Genomic DNA, 24,715 nt, shown 5'->3' with positions numbered 1-24,715 from the left:
TGAACTGTCATGTTTTTCCAAATAATGTATTTTTGCCACACATTAACGTTATGTTTTTTATCATGTATTTTGAGCCACCCTGTATACATTGACGCCGTGTTTTTTCCAAATAACATATTTTTGCCACACCTTGTACACATTGATGTTATGTTTTTTTTTTAAATGATGTATATTGAGCCACCCTGTACACATTGCCTTCATGTTTTGTCTTTAATTATGTATTTTGATATACCCCGTATACATTGAGGATTCACACGTTGAACGTTGGGGCCTTGTTAAACTGTCATGTTTTTTTCTACACCTTGTACACGTTGACGTTATGTTTTTTAAATGCATATTTTCAGCCACATATTGATATAATTTTTTTTTCAAGTGGTGTATTTTCATACTCTCCGAAATGTTTCATGATCGTTGGTTTACGCGTTTAGGGCTGTATGGCATTGGCCACCGCGATCACCCGTTGCCACGCCAGTAGACTTTTTTATTGCGGTGTTTTGAAGGCATCATTGCAAAGGACGTCAGTTCAACTGCAATCTCGAAAATGTCGATATTTTATATACCTAAGTGGTATATATGAACCTACCAAATGAATAAAATGCAGGATACAAACCTATGCTTTTAATTTTCATGTTCTCCAGTAAAAATTCTAATATTAGAGTGCCCACATCTACCTCCCATCTTCACTAATAACAAAGTTAGCCTCCTATGCCTCTTACACTTCTACAAATGTTCAAATATGTTTTTTGACATCGGAACGAATCCATTGATGTCAAAGTTATCGAAATCGAACGACCGGAGTGAAAACCGGAAATGGTCATTTGTCATTTTTATTGTAGATTCGATATGCTCGATATGAGCAATCCGAATCCATCACAATTTTAATGAACCGTAAGTGTTTTTTTTTTCGATGAATCGTATAGATCTGAAATTTTGTTGATTCATATATTGGTCACCACCATCTTCACGTTACATTAGCAGCCATGTTTTTTCCTTTGAAGCTGCACACCCTGTATGCCTCTATGACAACTTCTCTTCAACGCTGCAAACACACATACCTGTATAGTAGTCATGTTTTTTTCTAACGTTGGCAGACATGTTCTTTTCTTTAACGCTGCACACACACACTGTATACCGCGATGTCAGTCATGTTTTTTTTCTTTAACGCAAGGAAATATGTTGATTCTCTGAAGCTTCACACCCTGTTCAACATTTTATTGATTTGTCTGGGAACGACACCCTATATACTCAATATTATTGTTCTCATAAGCACACACAACTCGTTATCTCTCGAACAGCGATAACGCCAACGATAATTGAGCTTTATATCTGAACAAACACTGATAAGCACTGGAACTTCCGTTCCAGTTCTCTTATTATAAATCAACGAATTTGAATTTCCCGCTGTACGTGCGGTAGCTCCTGTTTGGTCGACTGGATGACGGTAAAAATGGGGAAGTGGGGACGACTACGCCGCACCTACTTTGAATTGGGTGTTCCACAATGTTTCGATTGGAAGTCCAAAAAGGTCCAGAATGGACCTGCTCAAATTTCCATGTGTATTTCCATAAGAAATGCCATAGAACTCTAACAGCTATATTACTGGGTTTTACTAGTAAGTTCTTCAATATAATGAAGAGATCTATAAATTAGAATTATATTATTTTGGAAGCTATTTGTATCACTCTGATATGTGGGTATCACAGAATTTCTATCACTCGAATCACCGATTCCTTGGGAATTGAAAGGAATATTGTTTATTGATTTGGGAGGATAGGAATTTTCATAAAACTATGTTTGAGTAAATTTAAACTTTCTTGTTTGTGAATTGGATGTCATAGCTTGATGTCTTTAATCTTCATTTTCATTTTATGTGGGTGGTATGAATAATAATTAATGTGGTGATTTAGCACATGATCTGCTGGTAAAGCAAATCAATTCATCTACATACATCTACAGGTAGCTATAGCTGCCTCCGTGCTGATTTTGATAGTTTTCTTGTGAACACAAGATCTATCAACTGAAACCACAAATGTGCGGTTGGCTCCTGCTGGTGGCTCCGTGCATTTGTATTTCTATCTTTTGGTAACCAAGTGTTGCCCATCCTTACACTTGGCTGCACCATACTGATGATGGGCCAAAAGCTCGAAACACGTGTCTATGGTTTGCCGCTTTCTTGAGTGCTATGTCCGATATTAACTTCCATTTCTATATATATATATATATATATATATATATATATATATATATATATATATATATATATATATATATATATATATATATATTGTTATGATATAAGTATTGTTCATTGGAATTTTGACAAAACCTAATTAGCTCATAAGTTGTTCATTTGAAGTACAGATTAAATACCTTACCTTAAGTAGAAATTTCTTATCGTTTGTTTTCAGTATAATGGTTACGCACATATATCAACAACAAGTAATCTTTCCTCAATCAGTTTGTTTCACTGAAGCTCAAATGTCACAATCCATGATTGAATATGATCAATCACCATTCATATATATTGCCTGAAACACAAAAACAAATTAATAAACCATTTAGATCAATATCAGCAAACAAAATAACATTACAAATTCATTCAAAATTATCTAAATCAATATGTAGTAAGTACATCAAAGTGTAACTGAAAACAACACTCAGTATATGATAAAACCATGTAGTTAAAATGTTGTCAAGCCTACTAAGTTATTGTCAATGGAAAGAGTTCATAAAATGTGCAAATTCCTGATTTCAAAAATAAATATTGTAAAATTGAAAATGTGAACTGTCATAAGACAATCAAAATTGTTAATATTAGATATTAGATTAAGTATGTTTATCCAAATGGTGAATAAACTAAGGTTAGTTTGTATAAAGTGCCAAAAAGTTACAAATTATAACAAGTTGACATGATCTAGAATTTTCGAGAATTGGTTGCCAAGGAAATGAGGAGTTTATTGATGGAGAAAGCGAAGGGAGTCGATGAAGAACACTGGAAGAGGAAACACGTTGAAATTTTGCTAAGTTTTTGAAAATTGAATTTGATCTGAAAATAGTAGGTGAAAATATTTAAAAATAAATAAAAATCCAGTAATGATAATTAGTGTGAACAAGCAGCTAATTGAAACTTACCAGGATATCCAGTTTTAGAAAATCCAACTAGACCAGTCACAGCTTCTAGATCATATTAAGGTGAAATAAAACCTATATACCATTCCAAAACATGTTGCTGATATAAGGAGGCAGGAGAGACTTTTTCATTATTCAGTGATCACAAACTCAATAAACATTATTTCACCATTTCGAACATTAATTTACAAATCATAACATTGTGAAAATTGTTTTTGTCGATAAATCAATATTTGTCACTTTCCAGTCATTCACTGTTTATTCACAAACAGAAAACTGTCATTCTATGATAAAGGTTAGAAATCATAGAACAAACATTACCATAGAGTGGTAATCTGTACTCATTTTAGATTAAGTTATGTTTCACAGATTCTAGGTAGTGATAAGTTGATTAATATCAATGCTGTTTTTTTCTCAAATTTTATATTATATTTATTTAGCAATTTGAAATTTTATTTGGCACAATAAATTTTGGTAAACATCAAAGATCTTTCCAAGAACTCTACCTGTGGAGAGAGAGGGCGCTGCATGCTGTATAAATCCGACTGAGCTGAGCTAGACAAGGTAGGAAGTTTCCTTTAGGATAGGGTATCACCTAAAGTACAGGTTGTCAAAATTTTAGTAAACATATAATAATAATAAAAAATATAACAAGTAAATTCGGAACCCATTTATTAATATAAAAAATTAATTAAAACAATTCACTTCAAAATAAATCACAAATCACTATTATACCAGGATATATTATATAACAATATATATATATATATATATATATATATATATATATATATATATATATATATATATATATCTATAGAAATACGGAATATTGTTGGGGATGCAGTCAAAAAATACTGGGCTGTTGTTTAAAGAATACTCTTTGTTATATGGTCGAGCTTTCGAGAATGTTCATTCCCTTCATCAAGAAATCTACAAGAAATTGAAAACATTGCAGCAAAATTGTAAAACAAATAGATAAAAAATGTACTTACTAACTTGAGGTTATAGTAAAAAGTCAAACGTTGCAATGAGAAAAACAAAGTTGATACTTTTCATTGTGTAGAAAAGTGTCACACATTAAATTTTAAGTTACAGAGAAAAAATACAGCTCTTATTTCATTTAAACATTCAATAAATAAATTTGGAGGTATATCTCCACTATTTGACAAATTCAAATTTTTATCATTTATGGGATAAATTAAATTATTTGGAAAAGTATTCACTCTGGAAAAGGAGCTGAAAAGTAGTTTGTTCAAAAGTTTATAAGGATATGAGTTTTCTAGGAGAATACCTTTCATTTTTTGGGAAAGAAAGTTTTTGGCTTTCTACTACTCCATCTGATACAAAAAAAAGGGATGAGAGAATCTTCCAAAGAAAGGAAGCTTATTCCGTGACATTCAAAATCGTAATTCATGAATGAAGTGTGTGTATTTTCTATAATGTTATCCAATTTGGTACTGAAGAGCCTTAGGGCAAGTGTCTTAAGGCGAAACATCGGTGTATACCAGTGAGGGTGACAGTGTTCTATGTGAGTACAATTTATTACCATTCATTCAAAGTAGAACTCATGTGAATGATATCTGATTCTTATTCCACAACAAATGTTTGAAATACAAACTGAGTAGAGAAAAGTATCTTCTGTATAATTCAGTGTTCATATAGAAGTATTTGTTTCGAAAGAATTATTTTCTTTCGTGTAATTCAATGTTTATATGAAAGTAGCTGTTTCAGGAGGACTTTCTTTCAGTTTGTGACTGAAAGTTACTTCTTTGCATGATCTACACATTCATGTATAGAGTTTCAAATTGATTACTTCCTTCCTTTCTTTGGAAGATTCTCTCATCCTTTTTTTTGTATCAGATGGAGTAGTAGAAAGCCAAAAACTTTCTTTCAGAAAAAATTATTCACTCCTAAAAATATAACCCCCTCAATTCAAATAAGATTCCTCTTGGCTGGGATTGAATCAAATAGGTGAATGTATGTCATTACGATGTCATCGATGACATAAGCAGATCAAGCTTATTCCGTGACATTCAAAATCGTAATTCATGAATGAAGTGTGTGTATTTTCTATAATGTTATCCAATTTGGTACTGAAGAGCCTTAGGGCAAGTGTCTTAAGGCGAAACATCGGTGTATACCAGTGAGGGTGACAGTGTTCTATGTGAGTACAATTTATTACCATTCATTCAAAGTAGAACTCATGTGAATGATATCTGATCCTTATTCCACAACAAATGTTTGAAATACAAACTGAGTAGAGAAAAGTATCTTCTGTATAATTCAGTGTTCATATAGAAAGAATTATTTTCTTTCGTGTAATTCAATGTTTATATGAAAGTAGCTGTTTCAGGAGGACTTCCTTTCAGTTTGTGACTGAAAGTTACTTCTTTGCATGATCTACACATTCATGTATATAGAGTTTCAAATTGATTACTTCCTTCCTTTCTTTGGAAGATTCTCTCATCCCTTTTTTTTTGTATCAGATGGAGTAGTAGAAAGCCAAAAACTTTCTTTCCCAAAAAATTAATCACTCCTAAAAATATAACCCCTTCAATTCAAACCTTTTATTTCTTTGACACATTCATCTTTAAAAAGTGAATGTGTTAATTGATCACTCTGTTCTTCATGGTAAGTTCTAAGTTTACTTTCATCTTCGTTGGATGGTAAGGATGGTAGTTCAGTAACCTGTTACTTGCACATGGTTTCCTATACCATCTTGTACGTGAAACATTATCTGGATTTCTGCATACACGCATTTTTAAGAATGGCAAATTGTTATTACCTTCCTCTTCAGCTGTGAATTGCAGATGCTCGTTGAAACTGTTAAAAGTTGTTAATGCTTCTTCATTTCTCCCACGAAGAACAGATAGGATCAAATTGTTCACGTAACGTTCAATAAAAGGAATACTAAAAGGGATTCTATCCTTTACATTCATAATCAGGTCATCTAATACAAAATTTACTAAAATGGGGGGAATAGTTGAACCCATTGGGGTACCAAAAATTTGTTTATAGAAAGTGTCCTGAAAAACTAGGACATTGGAGTCAAAAATATATTCTGAAATCGATTTAAAATTCGGAAAATCAAGCATACAATGCTGTATGCTTGATGTTTTGTAAGTGGTTTTGTAAACTAATAATTATTACATTCAAAGGCAAATTTGTAAAAAGTGAAACTACATCGAAACTCACTAAGGCATAGATTTTACTGCATTATAGATGGTCTGTATTTTCATGCACCATTTTATCCTTCTCAATCCTAGAAACTATTTTGTTTGCTTTTTGTTGTAAGGTGCTAACTGGATTATAATTTAACTTTTTATAATATTTGTTATCACTAAGTAATTCAAAACGTTTAGTAGAGTATTCCTCTTTGAACATTATAACTGTCACATTGCCTTTGTCACTTCTTACTATATAGATCTCAGGATGTTATTTTAAAAAGAATTTGTATTGATCAAAATTTTTTTAAAAAAATTATAATTATCTGAATTTTTATGGAGGAAATTTGTAATGATAGGTTTGCATTGAGCAAGATAGATATCTTGAAAGTTTTTATCAATATTGAAAAGTATATTTTCTAAATCAGCAAGAAGGTTAGAAAGTATAATTTCTTTAGTTGAGGAACAAATTCCAAATTTTGGACCAAGAGCCAGAAAACGTTTAATATCTGAAGGTATTTCAACGTTTGTGAGATTCTTTATCCATTTATCTTGTATTTTAATTGAAAGGAATTCATTATTTTGAAGATTGTCAAATTTACTTCTGTTTTTATATTTTATTTTATGAAAAAGTGTATTATATTTGATAGCAAACCTTCGTTCATATTCTTCAAAAGTGGTAGCCGGCAACGTGGCAGATAATATTCGCTTAAGGTCATTTAAACCTCTTTCTAAATTTATGAGTTCACAGAAGGTGATTTTAATTTCTAAGTTTAAAATATTTTTCCTCAACCTGTGATTGAAACTCTGCACGGATCATCCAGTTGTTCCTCCTCGGTAGTGTAATAATGTTGTCACGTAGCCAATACCATTGGTTACGTGATTTGGAAATATGTGGTACTTTCTACATTTCAGCAAGAACAGTTTTCTGTTTCTCATCGACGGCAACTTGGTGTTCGTATTTGCCCATGTTTTCCCAGTGTGTAACTGTTTGTAGACCAAACTGCAGTCGGATGTTCGTGAAGAGCCCTATGTCGAGAAGTTATAATGCGAAGGGTAGTCTTGACTGACTAGTTAAGGAGAAGTACGGAATATTGTTGGGGATGCAGTCAGAAAATACTAGATTCCTATCTAGTAAAATTCTAGTAAGATTCTATCTAGTAGAATCTTTCACTCTTTGCCTGAAGTACACAAACCTGAACTGTCGATGAGACCCCTTGTGTCATCAATAAATTCACCTAATAGCAAACTGGCTAAATGGTTGGCCAATATTCTGTCTATGTCATACAATACTGACAACGAGTTTTATGTGAAAGATTCTATTTCCTTCAGTAATTTCATTTATAATTATAAACTTCCTGAAGACTATGTCTTAGTGAGTTTCGATGTAGTTTCACTTTTTACAAATTTGCCTTTGAATGTAATAATTAATAGCTTACAAAACCACTGGGATGTCATCTCTCAACATTGTATGCGGGATTTTCCGAATTTCAAGTCGATTTTAGAATTTATTTTTGACTTTGACACTTTCTATAAACAAAATTTTGGTACCCCAATGGGTTCAACCATTTCCCCCATTTTAGTAAATTTTGTATAAGATGACCTGATTATGAATGTAAAGAATAGAATCCCTTTTAATAATCCTTTTATTAAACATTACGCGGACGATTTGATCCTATCTGTTTCTCGTGGGAGAACTGAAGAAGCATCAAAAACTTTTAACAGTTTCAACGAGCATCAACAGTTAACAACAGTTTACCATTCTTAGATATGCGTGTATGCAGAAATCCAGATAATGTTCTACGTGCAAGATGGTATAGGAAACTATGTGCAAGTAATAGGTTACTGAACTACCACTCTTACCATCCAACGAAGATGAAAATAAACTTAGCACTTACCATGAAGGGCAGAGTGATCAATTTAACACATTCACTTTTCAAAGATGAATGTATCAAAGAACTAAAACGTATTCTCCTTGAAAATTCATATCCTTATAAACTTTTGAACAAACTACTTTTCAGCTCCTTCTCCACAGTGAATACATTTCCAAATAATTTAATTACTCCCATAAATAATAAAAATTCAAATTTGTCAAATAGTGGAGATATACATCCAAATTTATATTATATATTTATATTATTTTTCAAAACATTACCATATTTTCAGTCCTGAACACCCAAACTCCTGAACGTTATCAAGAGTGATAATATTAAATTTGCTCAATACATTGTCATCACTACGAATAGTCTTTTTTCCAAAATTAAAACTCCGTTAAAAACTTCAGAAAAATCAAATGTAGTATATGAAATTCCTTGTCATACATGTGACAAGACATATGTTGGTCAAACATCTAGAATTTTATCAGGACGTATAACATCACATATAAGTGATTATAATACAAATAAAACCACCTGTGCACTTGCAGAACACAAAGCACACAATGAACTATACCGAAGTTAGGGTTTTGTGTACTGAAAGCAACTTACAAAAACGGTTGTTTAAAGAAGTGTTCTTCATCAGAAAGAATACCAACAACATGAATAAAAAGACTGAGATCAACAACCTCAGCAACATTATTAATTACATTTTGAAATTGGAACTCATTCCCCCAGGTCCCCAAGCAACATATAGTGTGTGGGTTTGGACGCAGTGCTGAGTCTGTCATTCACTTCAATTGTGAGTACTTGACAGTACTTTGAATTGACAGATACTTTTGAATTTGCTAGTGTCAACAATGCTGTTGTTGTGCCTTTTGGTAATCCTGTTTTTGTTTTTTACTGTCAATTTTTAAACTTCAGATATCATAATGCCAATTATCAAATTTCAAATATTTCCTGTTTCCTCTTTCTTTATGGTTGCCACCACGCTACCAGAAGTGCCATGCATGGCCAGTGAAATAATTTTCAAAATTTTAAATCTTTTAAATGTTTAAATAAAATAAGTTCTGTATTTTTTTTCTGTAACATATAAATTTAATGTGCGACACTTTTCTACATGATGGAAAGTATTAACTTTGTTTTTCTCATTGCAAAGTTTGACTTTTTACTATAACCTCAAGTTAGTAAGTACATTTTTGTATCTATTTGTTTTACAATTCTGGTGCAATGTTTTCAATTTCCTGTAGATGTATTTATGAAGGGAATAAACATTCTCGAAAGCTCCACCATATAACAGAGAGTTTTCTTCAACCCAACAATATTTCGTATTTTTCCTCAACTAGTCAGTCAAGACTACCCTTCGCTTTATATATATATATATAACATGTATGGCCAATATGGCGGCCGAAAAAAGTGTGCAACAGTTGTGCAAAACGAGTTGAAGTATGTTGTGATGTGTTTCACAACATAATATACCAGGCAGCAGATCAAAATACACAGGTTATCTGAAGTGGATTACTTGAAAGAGGTGAACAAGCTCCTAAGGCAGATACTTTTGGACAAGGACACAATTATCAGTGATAAAGAAACTCTCATAACACTTCTCAAAGAAAAAATAACATTGTTAGAAAGCAATTCACTTCGTTTATTGGTAAATCCATTATCTGACAAGGCATCTCTTGAAATTAACTCATTTAATTCCACTGGTGCGACAAAAAAAGCTGAAAATAAAAACTTATCTCAGCAAACAAACAAAAGTAGCAAAAAAACATCAAAAGAAAGCAAATGGGCGGACACAGTTGTTTCTATGGAAATACAGGATGTCCCAAGCAAGACAGAAAACAAAGAATTTCAGCTGCTGCAAGAAAAAACATTAGTGAAGTGCAGTGAAATTATTCACTTGAATGACGATCTTGAAGTTAAACATGACAGCAACCCCAATGATTACAATTGGAAATCAGTCTCTTACAAGAAACACATAAATAAAAAAATTGATGGGTCACCTTTTCCTCCTGAATCGTATGACACAGGGCAAACGAACAACCTACTCCCAGTTGCACCAAAAAGAAATTGGATTTGGATTGGTGGTCTTGATCAGTGCACCACCCTTGAAAATGTTAAACTATATTTGAGGGAAGCGTTTCCAGATAAAAGCATTGACTGTTTTGACCTGAAATCTAAATACAAAAAGGGGTGTTTCAAAATAGGAAGTTTCGATTTATCTTTGGACGAACTTCTGGATCCTGATAACTGGCCCTCTAATTTATCTATACGTCCCTTTCACGATCAGTGATCAACAATATGCTACATATACCGCATCCGAAATCTCTGCTGATGGTAACTCAGGGTTTTTATCCGAGGAAAAACAAAGTAATAACTATTCATTAAAAATACTTCAATTGAATGCACAGTCAGTGACTAATAAAATTAACAAATTGGAAGTTCTCGCATCAGTAGAGAAACCGGACATTATTAGTATTATTGAATACTAGTTTGATATTGAAAATATTGAGTTCATGTCTATACCTGGTTATGAAATTGTATCCAAATTTTGTCGCTCATCTCATATACATGGGGAAACGTCAATTTATGTTAAATCATCCAATGTATCGCGGAGCCTAAATTTTGGGAAATGGCTCGAAGAAATCCATTGCGAATGCAGTGGGATAAAACTAGTTATAGAGGACAGAAAGATTTGTATACTTAGTATTTATAGATCTCCAAACGGTAACTTTGATACGTTTATGAATAAATTATTTTGCATATTAGAAAATAGTGTAGGCTATGCTGATGATATCTTTGTTTGTGGCGACTTGAATGTCAATTACCTAGAAAATACTACTGAAAAGATCAAATCAGATGAATTACTACTCAATTTCAATTTACAAGTGACATTTTTGACTCCTACTAGAGTTTTTACCAACCAGTCAGGGAAAACTTCATCTACTAAAGTCGATTACATATTAACAAACGTTGAGAACATGTTTTGCAAATCTAATGTTTATGAAGGTAGTTTCAGTGATCACAAAGTATTCACAGTTACTTATAATATGCCATTAGAAAAATCTAAACTTATTGAACAATCTTATGTTATTTATAGAGATGTATCAGAGCATAACTTGAAACAACTCTCCTCGACATTTTTCAAAACCAGTTTGTTACACATTTTATTTTCAGTTGTTTTTTTTTTAATCAATAGCGTAGAATATATTCCAATTCATACTCTAATTCAACTCGATTTGATCCTCACTATATGAATATTATTAATTATTGTTGCATTTATTCTTTATTGTCCAATATTGTTATGCTAATTTTGGTTACTCCAACGGGCTGATCAGTTACCTTGGCCACCTACGGTAGAATAGTAGCAGTCCATATTTCCTGCCGAGAACAGGTATTCGTAGGTAATCAAGGTGAAAAGTTTCCTGCATTAAGGGACCCAGCGCTATTGCCAAGTTCCGCTGATAATTTCCTCTGTTCTCTGAGGGCGTTTCCTTACTGGTTTTATTCTTCTTTTCCACGGTTATTATTCATTGTGAGTCATTGTTGTGTGGGATAATTAGGCTGACTTTGTTATATGAAACCTTCATTAACAGAAGTTGTACAATTGTTATAGAAATACATTCATTTATTGCTATTGCCATCTGGACAATAATTCCGCAACTATTTCCTGTCAGCTGTTGTAGGAACTGTCTACTATCGATTTTTGAAATCGATTACCGATGTTTCTCCTTATTGTTTTTTTTTGGAAGTGAAGAGACGAAAGGAGCCATTTTGTTCGTGATCTTTGAAAGAAACACATCGGGCCCAATTTTCGAAAGTGGTTAAGTAATTGGCATTATTACCCTAGAGTGGGGATCAGCATTTTTCGAAAGTTAAGTAGTGATTATAGTACCTTCTATTGTCTCTTGTTGGTTTTTGGAGAATTTGTTAGAGGTCAATCACACCCTTTAATGAGGATCAGAGGCCCTGAATCGGTGAGTTGTGTCAGTTTTTTTTGATGTTTAAGACTTCATGCAATTCTATTTTTCTCATGCAGTTTCACTTCACATCTGTTGCTAGCGGTATCTGGCCGTTTTGAAGGAGAAGAGACGTTCCTGTGGATGGTACGAAAAGTTTTTTTTTTATTTCATTTCCAGTTTTTATTCGATCTGTTTTTTGAGCAATTCCAGAACTTTCGTCACTCAAGCGATTCTTCACGATTTCAGAGGATTTTACCAGTCCAGAGAGCTAATTTGGGAAAAATATTGGCGAGTTATTTTCCACAGAAAACCTTTGTTTTGTCAGAAGAACATTAATCTAATTAAAATTGATTTACCAGCAGCAAAAACCCTTTTCTGAAGGTAGGAATGACTTCATTAATTAGTTGTTATTTTCCTTTATTTCATTTGAAAATTAGTATACATTCAATTCGTGATATTTTTCATAAGTTTTATTGATCTGAACAATGCTATATATTTGGAGCTTCGAAATTAAATCAATTATGTTTTTAACACTATCTCTTTCAAAACCTATGGTGGACTTCATTTTCTTTTTGAACTCAGGATAGACTAGTACAGTCGATTAAATAATTATTTTGTACTAGAATTATTTGAAATTGAAATAATTCGATAGCAGAGAGATATTTATTTTTTTTTTAATTTTACTTTATACAAGGAGTATCAATTTTGCGATCATGACTTATAGTGATGTTATTTATTTTTTTTCTATTTTGAGGGAGACTGATTTCTCTACAGTTAGTTGTCGGGAAATGAATTATAATAAATTAGGGGTGGAAAATTGCAATTTTTTTTTTTATTTTTGATATCGATGAATAATTTTGCATTCAGTTTTCATTTGCCAAATGTTTGAGATATACCGGGAGATAATAAAAATGAAGGTTTTAGTTTGAGTCAGTAAACCATTAGTGCAATAGCCACCAGGTTACAGGGTGAAAAATTAGAATAAATAAGCACACACAATCAGAAGTTTGACTATAACATAATATTCATTAATTCATGTTTTTATTTAACGAAATATAACCGATTTCTATTATTTCTGAAGGGTTTTATGGTTGGGTTTTGAAACTCGTCAACTAATCAGAAAATCCTGACCTTGTCTACCTAGCCTAATTTGGTTTTACTGACCAAGCATAGAAATTTTGACGTGACTGGCAAGTTTGGTATTTTGGAATCCCATAGGCACCAAAGGACCTGTCAAGTTGGAACGCAAGTACCTAGTGATAAGCGGGAAATTTCTCTAATTGTATTATCAATTCATTATTGTATGCGATACGTCTCATTTTTTTTTTATTTTTTTTTATATTCTATGGAAAGCGGAGATTTCCTCGTTGATAGGATTTTCAATTTCACTTCATACTCCTATACATGCGCCTGCGCTTAAGCTTAAGCTACGGTCGGGAGACAAAAGCAGTCAATAACAGAAGACGGTTGATCTCTGATAACTATTATATTCGAGATTTTGCTTTTGGATGTGAGAATATAAACTTTTATTTTCAATCTCATATAACCAGGTATATGTTGTTTATTAGTATTTCTACAATAGATATTGCTCTATCCTTGTTGTCAATTACTCGCCTGATCCATCCCATTGTTTCATGATTTCAGTGTGATGAACTTCTAAGAAATTTTTTTTGGACAATAAAAAAATCATGTGGCGCCCATTATAAAAGTTTGATTGAACCACTCCCTTCTCCACTGGTTAAAGGTTAGCGGCAATTGTCCAAATAATAAGTAATTGACCTACGAGGTAACGAGTTGTTTTTTTAATTTTTTTTTATTGTTTATGATTTGGAACAAATATATTTGAGGAGAATTTTGAGCGCTACAAGTTTTGATGTAATATATAACAAAATTGATATAGATGAGAGCTTTCTGACCTTCATGAATATTATAAGTGATGCTATCGATAAATGTTGTCCGACCAAAAAACACAAATCGTCCACTAGTAACAAACATAACTGGATAACTCCTGAAGTGAAATAGGCCAGTCTTGATTTAAAAAGTATGCATTGGTTATGTAAAAATATAGGCAACGAAGATTCTCGTGCTGCATACAAAAAAGCGAAGAAAGACTATGAATCATTAATAAAAGCTTCAAAGTTGAATTTTTACGAAAATGTAATTAAGAATTCTAACAATAAAAATAAAACAGTTTGGAATCTAGTTAACAAAGAAACGAACAGAAAACAAATCCAAAGAGATATTACTCTCAACTATAATCATAAAGTAATCACAGACAGAGATCATGTTGCGAACATATTTGGGGACTATTTCTCTTCAGTAGTAGAAAATAGCTTAGCAGACCATTTTGGCGACAATAGATCATCCGTATGCACGGTTTCTGGAATTGAATCGAATACTTTTTTCTTTATGCCCGTTAACGAATGTGAAATTGACGCAGTAATTAACAATCTAAAAAATAAAAAAAGTACAGGAATTGATAATATATCAGTGAGAATTTTAAAAGAAATTAAGTAGTAGGAGATTTGAGCCGGTTCTAAGCCTCCCCCCACCACCATGACGTATTAATTGCTTTTTTTGTTGTTGTTTGATGACGTCAAGGTGATGTGACCTTGAAGTGTCTGGTGCATGGATCGTTCAGAATTTTTTTTCCGGTTCTAAGTCTCCCCTCACCACTATGACGTATTAATTGTTTTTTTTTGTTGTTTAGTGAAGTCAAGGCGATGTGACCTTGAAGTGTCTGGTTCATAGATCGTTCAAAATTTTTTTTTCATATGAGATTTTGTGTGTGTGTGTGTGAGAGAGAGAATGCACGGTACAGGGTTTCATGATGTGCTTGTCTATATACAAACATACGTCTGCATACTTCGAAGATCCTCTAAGTAATGAATGCTCCATCGGTGAGAGGCCACCAAGTTAATAGTGGTGTGACGTCACAGCAGCAGCAACCGTTCAACGGTAAGAGAGCAAGATGTTCACTCCACGACGTCTGGCTGAGTAATGCGTATTCATCGATGTGCCCTTACCTCCCTCGATGTGGCGATGGCTATGACGTAACGCATGGCTCTACCCTCACTCTCGACGGTGACGCGCAGGTGACGTGGATTATGGTATTTAAGAAGCGGGCGAGTGTTGGTTATGTCAGTTTCCATCGAGTGAGTTAGTGAGAACATATCATAGAAAATGTATCCTTGTGAATGTGGTAAATCTTTCACTCGTAGTGACAACCTTCGTCGTCATCAGCTCCAGAGTTGTCAAGGAGGTCCATCAGTGAAACGGGTGAGATTAGATGACGCTGCAACACCTATGTACATATGTAATTGTTGTAATGTGATGATTCCATTGACTCAAGTGAATTCTCACAATAGAAGTCTGCAACATAAGAATAATGCATCACTCACAATTGAGTGATGGTGTTCAAATTATAAAGAGCGCCTTCAAGCGTCGGATTGCTACATACAGGGTGCAGAGTTCCATTGTTTCCACCGATTACATGTTATTCTTTAATGAAATCAGGCAGAAAAGTATAGAATTATTGGAATTAGCCATCAGGGTTCACAAAATCATCAAAGTGAATATGGAAGTATTTGGGAGTTATATTCTGCAAACACAAGACCTGAAGCAAACCAAATCATTTAACTGTCAGAATAGAACAGTTGACCAATCTACTGATTTGAATTCATTATTTGATGGATCTCGAAATGGGATTATCGCTCAAACTACAGAATTCCAGGAACGTGATTCAGGTAAGCATTTCTACCACGTTTTAATTGGATGAATCAGTAATTCTGATTTATATTTAAGTTTGGACTTGTGAAAAAATCATATTTCTGGAGGTGAACATCAATAAATACAGCCTGCTCAGTGTATGTTCATATGTGAAGCTGCCTGAATGTATCGAGCGTAGGAAGGCCGTGGTTAATGTCTGTAATGAAGATCAGCATTGTTTTGCATGGGCTATCACTTCAGCACTACATCCTGCAATCGATAGAAGGTCAGAAGTTTCATCATATTCACATTTCAACACAGTCATAGATGTAACAGGTATGAATTTTCCGGTAAATTTGGAGGATATTGTGGAATTTGAAGACAAGAATGATATTTTAGTTAATGTGTACGGTTTAGAAAGTAAATTCGAGAATGGTAAAATAATGTATGAAATAATTGGACCATTACGTTACTCTCAGAGAAGACTTAGGAGACATGTCAATTTGTTACTTATCACTGATGATTTTGGTAATAGTCATTATTGTTGGATCAAAGATCTTTCAAGATTAGTTTCAAGCCAATTATCGGCTCATGAACATAAGAAATATTTTTGTGATGGCTGTTTATTATATTTTTCTAATGAACAATTACTATTACGTCATAAGATAAATGATTGTAATCACTTGAGTACTACAACACCATCAACCAATTTCAAAGTCAATAAATATGGGAAAATGGTGCCAGAAAATATACTAACTTTTGAAAACTTTGAGAAACAAATGAAGGTACCTTTTGTAGTGTATGCCGATTTTGAAACAGTACTCAAGCCGATTCAAACCACTAAACCAAATCCTGAATACTCGTACTCGATCAAGACATTCAAACATGAGCATTATTCATCTGCTTATTCGATTAAATGTTCATACAATGATGATTTATCAAAATTTGTTTCGTATAGGGGTGTGGATGCAGCCCAGAAATTCGTTAGCAAAATCGAAGATGATTTGAAAAATATTTATGAAAATCATCTCAGGTTTCCTATTCCTATGGATGCACAAACTCCTGAGGAAGAGGAACAGTTTGCTTCTGCCACAAATTATGGCATTTGTTCTAAACAATTCAATGATGGTGAAGTTAAAGTGAGGAATCATTGTCATCTCACAGGAAAAAAAAAGGTACCCTGCTGCTCATTCATAATGTAATTTGATAGTGATGAACACACATAGAGTATTGAGGTTCAAGCAATCATGTTGGATGAAGCCCTATATAGATTTGAATACTGAAATGCGTAATCGGTCTAATAACAAATCTGAAAAAGATTTCTACAAACTAATGAATAATGCAGTCTATGGGAAAACAATGGAAAAGTTCATTATGATAAACCATTGTATTTGGGATTTTCCATTCTGGAATTATCTAAAACAGTTATGAATGATTTTTTTTATGGATGTATCAAACAACAGTTTCGAGAAGATGCGTCCTTACTCTACACTGATACCGACTCCCTCATTCTCAAAGTGAATACTGACAATTTCTATGAATTTTTCAAAATAATATAAATAAGTTCGATACATCTAATTTTAAAATGGGAAACCAATTCAATATCCCAGTGACAAAGTCAGTTCTGGGCAATTTCAAGGATGAATTCCCAAATGATCCAATGCTCAGCTTTTACGGGGTGTGTGTGGCCCCCCCACACACTCCCAGGGGTGTGGGGGGGGGCACACTACGCTCGCGCCGGCACGAGCGTAGCGAATCAGGCCGGAGGCCGTGCGGAGCGCGGCCCGCTTTCTTTCCACCATTGCTAGCCCCGCCCACTTCCCACCATTGCTCGTTCCACCCCATTCACACCATTGCGCATGTACGCCCCCACCTCATTCCCTCCACTCCCAACGATGTTGATACCCGAGGAGCACGCTTCTCAACAATCAGTACGACGACTCAAGTCAAACAGAGCAGTCCAGTCCACTCCAGCTCAGTCCACTCCAGTCCGGTGAAGAAGCAGAATTTTGAGTAAGTTAACAATGTTATTTCTTTTTTTTTATATCAACTAACTTTGTATTATTTTACATTTTCAGAATGGCATCCAACACCCAGGAGTTAAACGATGCGGTGGCATCCATCATGCCTATGAACGAGCAGGAGAAGGCAGCAACTTCGTGAGTTAGGGCCCGATCTGTCAGCCCTGACTTGTTCGAGGAGGAGGAGGAAGTCAGGGTTGTGAAGAAGGTTTGTCAACGACCTGCAGCGAGGCTTGGTCCTATTGAGAAGTACCGAGCTACTTGCAATAAGAATAATCCTTATGCAGGTAGTTGGTCGACCACTCGTAAGAGTTTAAGGCCCTCCACGCCGCCCGCAGCAGCACCAGCAGTGGAAACACCTAGGGCGCCTTCTCCGGAGTGCGTTGTATTGACCTCATTGGCGGTGCCGCTATCACCGCTGCCAGCAACACCGGCGATTCCCCAAGTGTTGGTGCCACAAGTGCGACAACCTATCGGAGAGGTCAGTGAGATGTTGAGCGGTTTCCTACAGAGATGTAAGGAAGCAGAACATGCAGCCCGATCAAGCGAGGCCGCGTTGGTTAACATGAACCGCGAAAAGTCTGAAATTGTTGACCAACGGAGACAATTAGCGGAAAAAATGGCCGAACTAGATCGGAAGTATGCATCTCTGGAGGAAAGGTGTAGAGCAGAGACCTCTTCGATAGAGACGTATAAAAAGTTAGTGGAGTTTGTCAAGACTTTTCCGTAAATTAAGTGAAAATGAAAGATTAGTTTTAGGTTGATTAGGATTATTAAATTATGATAGTTTTAAATTTATATTTGTAATTTTAGAAAAATAAAGAAAGAAGTGAAATGAAGGGTGTACATTGTTTTGGTTTGGTACACATTGAACAATGCGATGGTTGGAGCATTTTTCTTCACTCCGTCTTATTATTATTTTCATTTTTTATTTCAATTCCAAATTCTTCCAGACAAATACCTCACATCAATTTAATCTCTTGTAAATAATCTCTTAGGAAGAAAATTAAAAAAGAAAAGACATGTTTCATAATGAAATCAATAAGTATATTTCATATTATTCATTTTTACATACAACATTGCATAACACCTACCTACCCGCCACTCCCACCCTCTCCATTTGAAGAGTATAAATGTAGGAGTTCCCCAATGTAATATTCAGTTGAGTAGCTATCGCCAGCATGTCAACAACTCAGGAAGCTGATTCCACGACCGGATCCCAGTTGAAACCTTTGTCAGAACCTAGAGCTCCTGACTACAGGAGTGACAACGACAACGACGACGATTCGGACGTGGACATGTAAGTCGATTCCACTACAGAGCCACATAGAGGTCCTTCAACGTTTTGGAGCATTGATTCCCGGATTCAAGTGCTTCATGTTACAAGCACTGACGATGGGCAAAGGTCGGACAGAAGCTGCTGCCCAGTGGTTGATGCGGCTGGCTTTCTTACGCAGAGTTGAGAATGAACTCAATTCTGATGACGATATGTAATCCATTTCTCCTTTTTCCTTTCCTCCTTTCCTTTCCTTTTTCCTTTCCTTTCCTTTCCTTTCCTTTCCTTTCCTTTCCCTTTCCTTTCCTTTCCTTTCCTTTCCTTTCCTTTCCTTTCCTTTCCTTTCCTTTCCTTTCCTTTCCTTTCCTTTCCTTTCCTTTCCTTTCCTTTCCTTTCCTTTCCTTTCCTTTCCTTTCCTTTCCTTTCCTTTCCTTTCCTTTCCTTTCCTTTCCTTTCCTTTCCTTTCCTTTCCTTTCCTTTCCTTTCCTTTCCTTTCCTTTCCTTTCCTTTCCTTTCCTTTCCTTTCCTTTCCTTTCCTTTCCCTTTCCTTTCCTTTCCTTTCCTTTCCTTTCCTTTCCTTTCCTTTCCTTTCCTTTCCTTTCCTTTCCTTTCCTTTCCTTTCCTTTCCTTTCCTTTCCTTTCCTTTCCTTTCCTTTCCTTTCCTTTCCTTTCCTTTCCTTTCCTTTCCTTTCCTTTCCTTTCCTTTCCTTTCCTTTCCTTTCCTTTCCTTTCCTTTCCTTCCACGGAGTACACACTTTTTGGTTGGTGTACACAAGGCACTGCGAGGTTTGGGGCAGTGTCTTCCTCCCTCTCCCTTATTAGTTCTAAAAGACATGTTTCACAATGAAATCAATAAGTATAATTTTATATAATTCATATTGTATCTTATTCATTCAATTATCTCTTTCATTGAATATAGCTCATGTCATTCTGCAATTCATTCCCACTCAATCCTCTATTCTCCTCACTCCCCCCACTCCCTTTCAAAAGTATAAAAGTAGGAATCATCTGATGAAACATTCAGTTGATCACCTAGCTTCGAGATGGAACCTGATTCAACTAGCGTACCATACAGCTACCCGGGGTATCAGTTTAATTACTGGGAGAACTATCAGGAAAGATTTGTTACTTCCACCACATCACCTCACTCGCTTGAGCCCGACTTCCCGGATCATGATTACAGGATGCAAGTGTTACACGTCACCGGGACCGACCAAGCAGACCTTTCGGACAGTGAGTACCCGGATCCTTCCCAATCAGCTGAGGATCATCATGAGTTCTGGAACTGGCACGGAGATGACGAGCTCGATGAGTGGGACGACTCCTACGAGTCCGACGAGTCCGATGAGGAAGATCCTCCTGACCCGCCTATCCTCATCGAGGATAGTCCTCCACCATCTCCTATCATAATAGAATGAATCCCTTACCCCTAATCAACCCCCTAATCAATCCGTAATCCTTTCCTAGGAGTACACATACTGTTGGTTGGTGTACACAGGACACTGCGAGGTTGAGGCAGTGTCTTTTCCCTCTCTCTTATCAGTTTTTTCTTAATTATCACTCAGAGTTCCATGAAGATTGTCATTTTTGTTGCTTTCGAATTACAAACAATAAATTGTTTTACATTCACACTTCACCCCTCCAATTTTTTTTGATATAAATATAGCATCAATCCCAGTTCTACATCATTCTTTCACAATGTCGAGTGCTGATTCCACTACCGAACCGATGAGTGTACCAGAATATTCTATATCAAGTACAGGACCCATTCAGGAACATGAAATAGATTCAACACTTACTCATTCCAATATAAGCTTCGCAGAATTTCTGCAACGCATCTATGATCCTTCTGATAATTTCCCAGAACGCGTAGATGAACGTATGCAAGAGGAAGTAGATGTAGAGTTAGACGATCGAGAGAAGCTACACGATCATGCGGATGATATAATTAGTATATCATCTGATTCAGATGAATATGAGGACTTATGTCGTCGTCCTCATATTCATCATATCATCAGATACAGATGATTCAGATGATGACACCATCATCATTGTTTCTGATGATGAGGAGCGCTAGTTCATACCATTGTATGGATTAATAGGAAAAAAACAGCCCTTTTCAGGGCTAGAATTAAAGGCAACAAACAACCATATTCAGAGCTATCATTATACTTTCAAACAGAAATAGATTAACATTATAGTCAAAACTTACGTGAAAGTATCATCATCCCACTCTGTAGTACTTATCATCATATATATATATATATATATATATATATATATATATATATATATATATATATATATATATATATATATATATATATATATATATATATATCCCAACTCATACTTTTCAGTCAAAGAAGTACTCATCATATGCACAGATATTCAATGATTAACAAAATTCTAACTTCGACTTTTTTAGTCAAAGTAGTCATTTGTCACATAATCTGTGAATTCTACTACTATTGTTTGTGTGAATTATGTAGCCCCGAAAAGGGCTGTTGTTTTTTTTGACCAGTAGGTCCACGGTTATTGTGCCACAGGTTTGACGTTGTTACATATAATGCATGTCGACACTCGGGTGAAGTTTGTTAGGGGCCTCTCGCAAGCATCACACCAATTCTAACCCATTTCCATAATAGAGACACTGTTGTGGGTGTTGACATGATGATACCACCCTCCATTGTTATTTCTGTGTGAATAAAAACGAAAACAGCACCAACATAGTTTCTTGTTACCACCATCAATTGTGCTGATCAACACGTATACATCCATTGCACAATATAAGTCCAATGGATCTTCTAATGTCTCACTGACATTGAGTATTCGCATACCGATCCTCAAAGCACCATCTCCTTCAGTAGAGTCAGCTACAATCCCTTCATCGTCTTCTTCTCCATCCACAACCCCCTCAAATCCACCACGTCATCATTTTCATTGGCCTCATTTTCAACTTCATCTATCACGTCTTCATCGACTCCAATATCTTCTTCTTCAACTATCACTTCCTCTAGTGGAATGTTGACATCCTCATCATCTGACTCGTCTATCCAATTATTTTCATCAATAGCAGATATGTTATTCAATGCAGCAGCTATTTTTCCAGAATTCATCTTGTTGTTTGCTCACACTTGTTTGCTCACAGTTGTAGAGTGAATGAATGAACTTCAGGATGGTAAGTCGACTTATATGATTGAATAGGAAGTGGAAGTGGTACGACTCCCACCTACCACTTGACTCGTTTTGAGTGGGAGAGAAGGATAAGTTTCCCCTCTATATTTTCACATGATGTTAATTTGTATAAATAGAGAATGTCAGTATAGGAGAGAGCAGTCAGAGTTTCTATAAGTCATCTCTTGATGTTCCTATTCGAATTAGTAAAATGCCGTTTCCAAAAGAGTGGGATGAAAAACCAAAAGTGTGTGTCTACCCAATGATGATAGTGGGGGCTATTGTGTGCTACTTTTGCCGAATAAGTAGACCTAAGGAAACAATTATTCCTTGCACTGGTATGTGCAATGATTGTACGTCGCGGATTCAGCTGTCGCCTCCATCTCATCCACCGAAGCGGCCAAAAATAGAATATCGTCAGCAACAGTTACCTGTTGTGCCTGAAGTGTTCCGAACCTATAATATCCAATAATATGGGTATTTGTAGAAATATTTGTGCTACCTGTGTTGCTATTCCAGCTCCGCTGCTACGTTGTTTGCGTTGTGATACATACACAACGAATTGTTGGAATCATGTATGCACTTCATGTAGAAGTACTTGGGATCTGTGTGAGAAGGTTGGTCAACTCTACCCCAATAGGAGAATTCATTTCCTTCAATGTTGCTGTCTGACACATGATCAACAAATATTGAGGTCAAGAATCAAAGAACATTCTACAACGACAGAGACACATCAACACTTTTAATTTTTTTTTGTTTAATTAATGTCATTGTCTTCTGTTATTAATAAATATATTATTTTGAATCTATTTGTGTTATTTTCCCACATTTTGAAATGCATGCAACAAAATGTTCCTCTTGAATGACAAAGATCGTCACATGCGTGAACAGTTTAGTGAAAGAGCGCATGTGCTAGTCAATGAAAGAGTGGGCTAGTTGATGGAAGAGTGCATGCAAGAGCGCATGTGCTAGTCAATGAAAGAGTGGGCTAGTTGATAGAAGAGAGCATGCGTTAGTTTATTTTCTTCTATAAAAGAAGTAACATCATCACCTTTCCTATTCACATTCTATTGCTATCACATATCATTCCTCAGACCTAAATAATCATTACCATGAGCTCTATGCCGTTGATGATTGCTGAAAATGGTTCACCACTTTTTGATATCGACACTGATTTTGAAAATATTCCAGTATTACATTTACCGAGTCAAGATTCGATAAATGATTTTGATATTGACGACTTCGTCAACTTCGCAAATGTGCCGGAACCAAATGAGCGAATTGTTGATGAAAATCCAATCGTTTCGCAATCATCACCACTCAAACACCCTTCATCTACCCTTCCTCTTGGTGTTGATAAGAAATCTAGAACAATCAAGAGGAAGGTTACTAATACATCTTCATCGATTGTCACTGACTTCAGAGAAAAGAAACAGTCGAAAAGTGTTGTGCGAGAGAAGAAACTCACAACGAAAAGTGACAGATCGAAGAGGAAGCCAAAAGGTTCACCTAAAGAAATAAATGCTATCTTCTTTCAGTCCTCTACATCGGTTTGGAGAAATGAATAAGAAAGCAAAATGCCGCCTTGTGAAGGCGCAGATGGCTATTGCTGAACTTGAAAAGAGTGAGCGGGCTATTAATGCTAATAAGGAAACTCTTCAAGCATTAGATGCTAATATTGCATTAGCGAAGGTTGAATTGGCTAAAATGTGTACGGATGCAGATAAACTCCGTTCAAAAATTGTTAAAGATTATCAATTCAATCAACGTTCGAGAATGCAAGCTCAGGCAGAGCTTGAGGAGTCGACTCAACTTTATAAGACGGCATTTTCAGTGAGAGATAATTGGCGAAAAGAAATGGAGACTACATTTCAAAGTGACGGCGATTAGTTTTGGGAATGATAATGTGTTTTCAATATCGTGAGTTGAAAAATATAAGCGGGAATGGAGTATACAATTAATTTGGTTTGGTATACACAGAACGTTGCGAATGGCTGGGGCAACGTTTACCGCTGCAATATTTTTCAATTCACATACTTATAATTGAAATCAAAACATTTACTTTATTCGTAAATACAATAGTAGATACATTTGAACCATATTTGATTCATCAATCCAAGAATTTTGTTCGCTAGGAAGGCCTAACCACTTAACAAATATTTTATTTTTTCTCCTCTTCAACACCTTCTCAATCAGATATACGTCAGGATTCTCGGTTCGTAATAACTCTTCTTCGTGAAAACATCCTCTAATCGGTTGTTCATTCATATCTTCAAGATTATAAGTCGTTGGGGTGGTTTTATTAATTTTAACAATCTTGAAAAGTTCCGTGGTGAAGTTCGCAGTGTATGACTTTCCAAAAATATTTTTGTACTTGCTTATACGTACAATATCATTC

At 35.1% G+C, this 24,715-nt stretch overlaps 2 long non-coding RNA genes across 3 annotated transcripts in view; one reads left to right on the top strand and one right to left on the bottom strand.

Moving 5' to 3' along the window:
• LOC141482484 (uncharacterized) overlaps positions 1-3,548 on the bottom strand; it is a 60,020-nt gene extending 56,472 nt beyond the window's left edge. Inside the window, exons 1-2 of the long non-coding RNA XR_012465558.1 lie at positions 3,133-3,548; positions 2,376-2,528 (exon numbers count right to left, since the gene is read on the bottom strand). This is a non-coding gene — a long non-coding RNA (uncharacterized lncRNA). The remainder of the gene's footprint in view (positions 1-2,375; positions 2,529-3,132) is intronic.
• Positions 3,549-9,501: 5,953 nt separating this feature from the next.
• Positions 9,502-19,354, top strand: LOC141482476 (uncharacterized). Of its 2 annotated transcripts, XR_012465555.1 has the most exons (7): positions 9,502-12,150; positions 12,213-12,279; positions 12,382-12,516; positions 13,217-15,290; positions 15,357-15,881; positions 15,940-17,856; positions 17,922-19,354. It is a non-coding gene; the product is annotated as an uncharacterized lncRNA (long non-coding RNA). The 2 variants fall into 2 exon arrangements; XR_012465554.1 differs by having other exon boundaries at positions 13,217-15,881.
• The last annotated feature ends 5,361 nt before the right edge of the window (positions 19,355-24,715 follow it).

This window comes from Leptinotarsa decemlineata, unplaced genomic scaffold (assembly GCF_025532065.1).
Source record: "Leptinotarsa decemlineata unplaced genomic scaffold, Ldec_3_MD MMD2_tig00001365_RagTag_RagTag, whole genome shotgun sequence".
Lineage (NCBI taxonomy): Eukaryota > Metazoa > Arthropoda > Insecta > Coleoptera > Chrysomelidae > Leptinotarsa > Leptinotarsa decemlineata.
The sequence above is the reverse complement of the archived record's forward strand: the minus strand, read 5'-3'. Positions and strand labels throughout refer to the sequence as shown.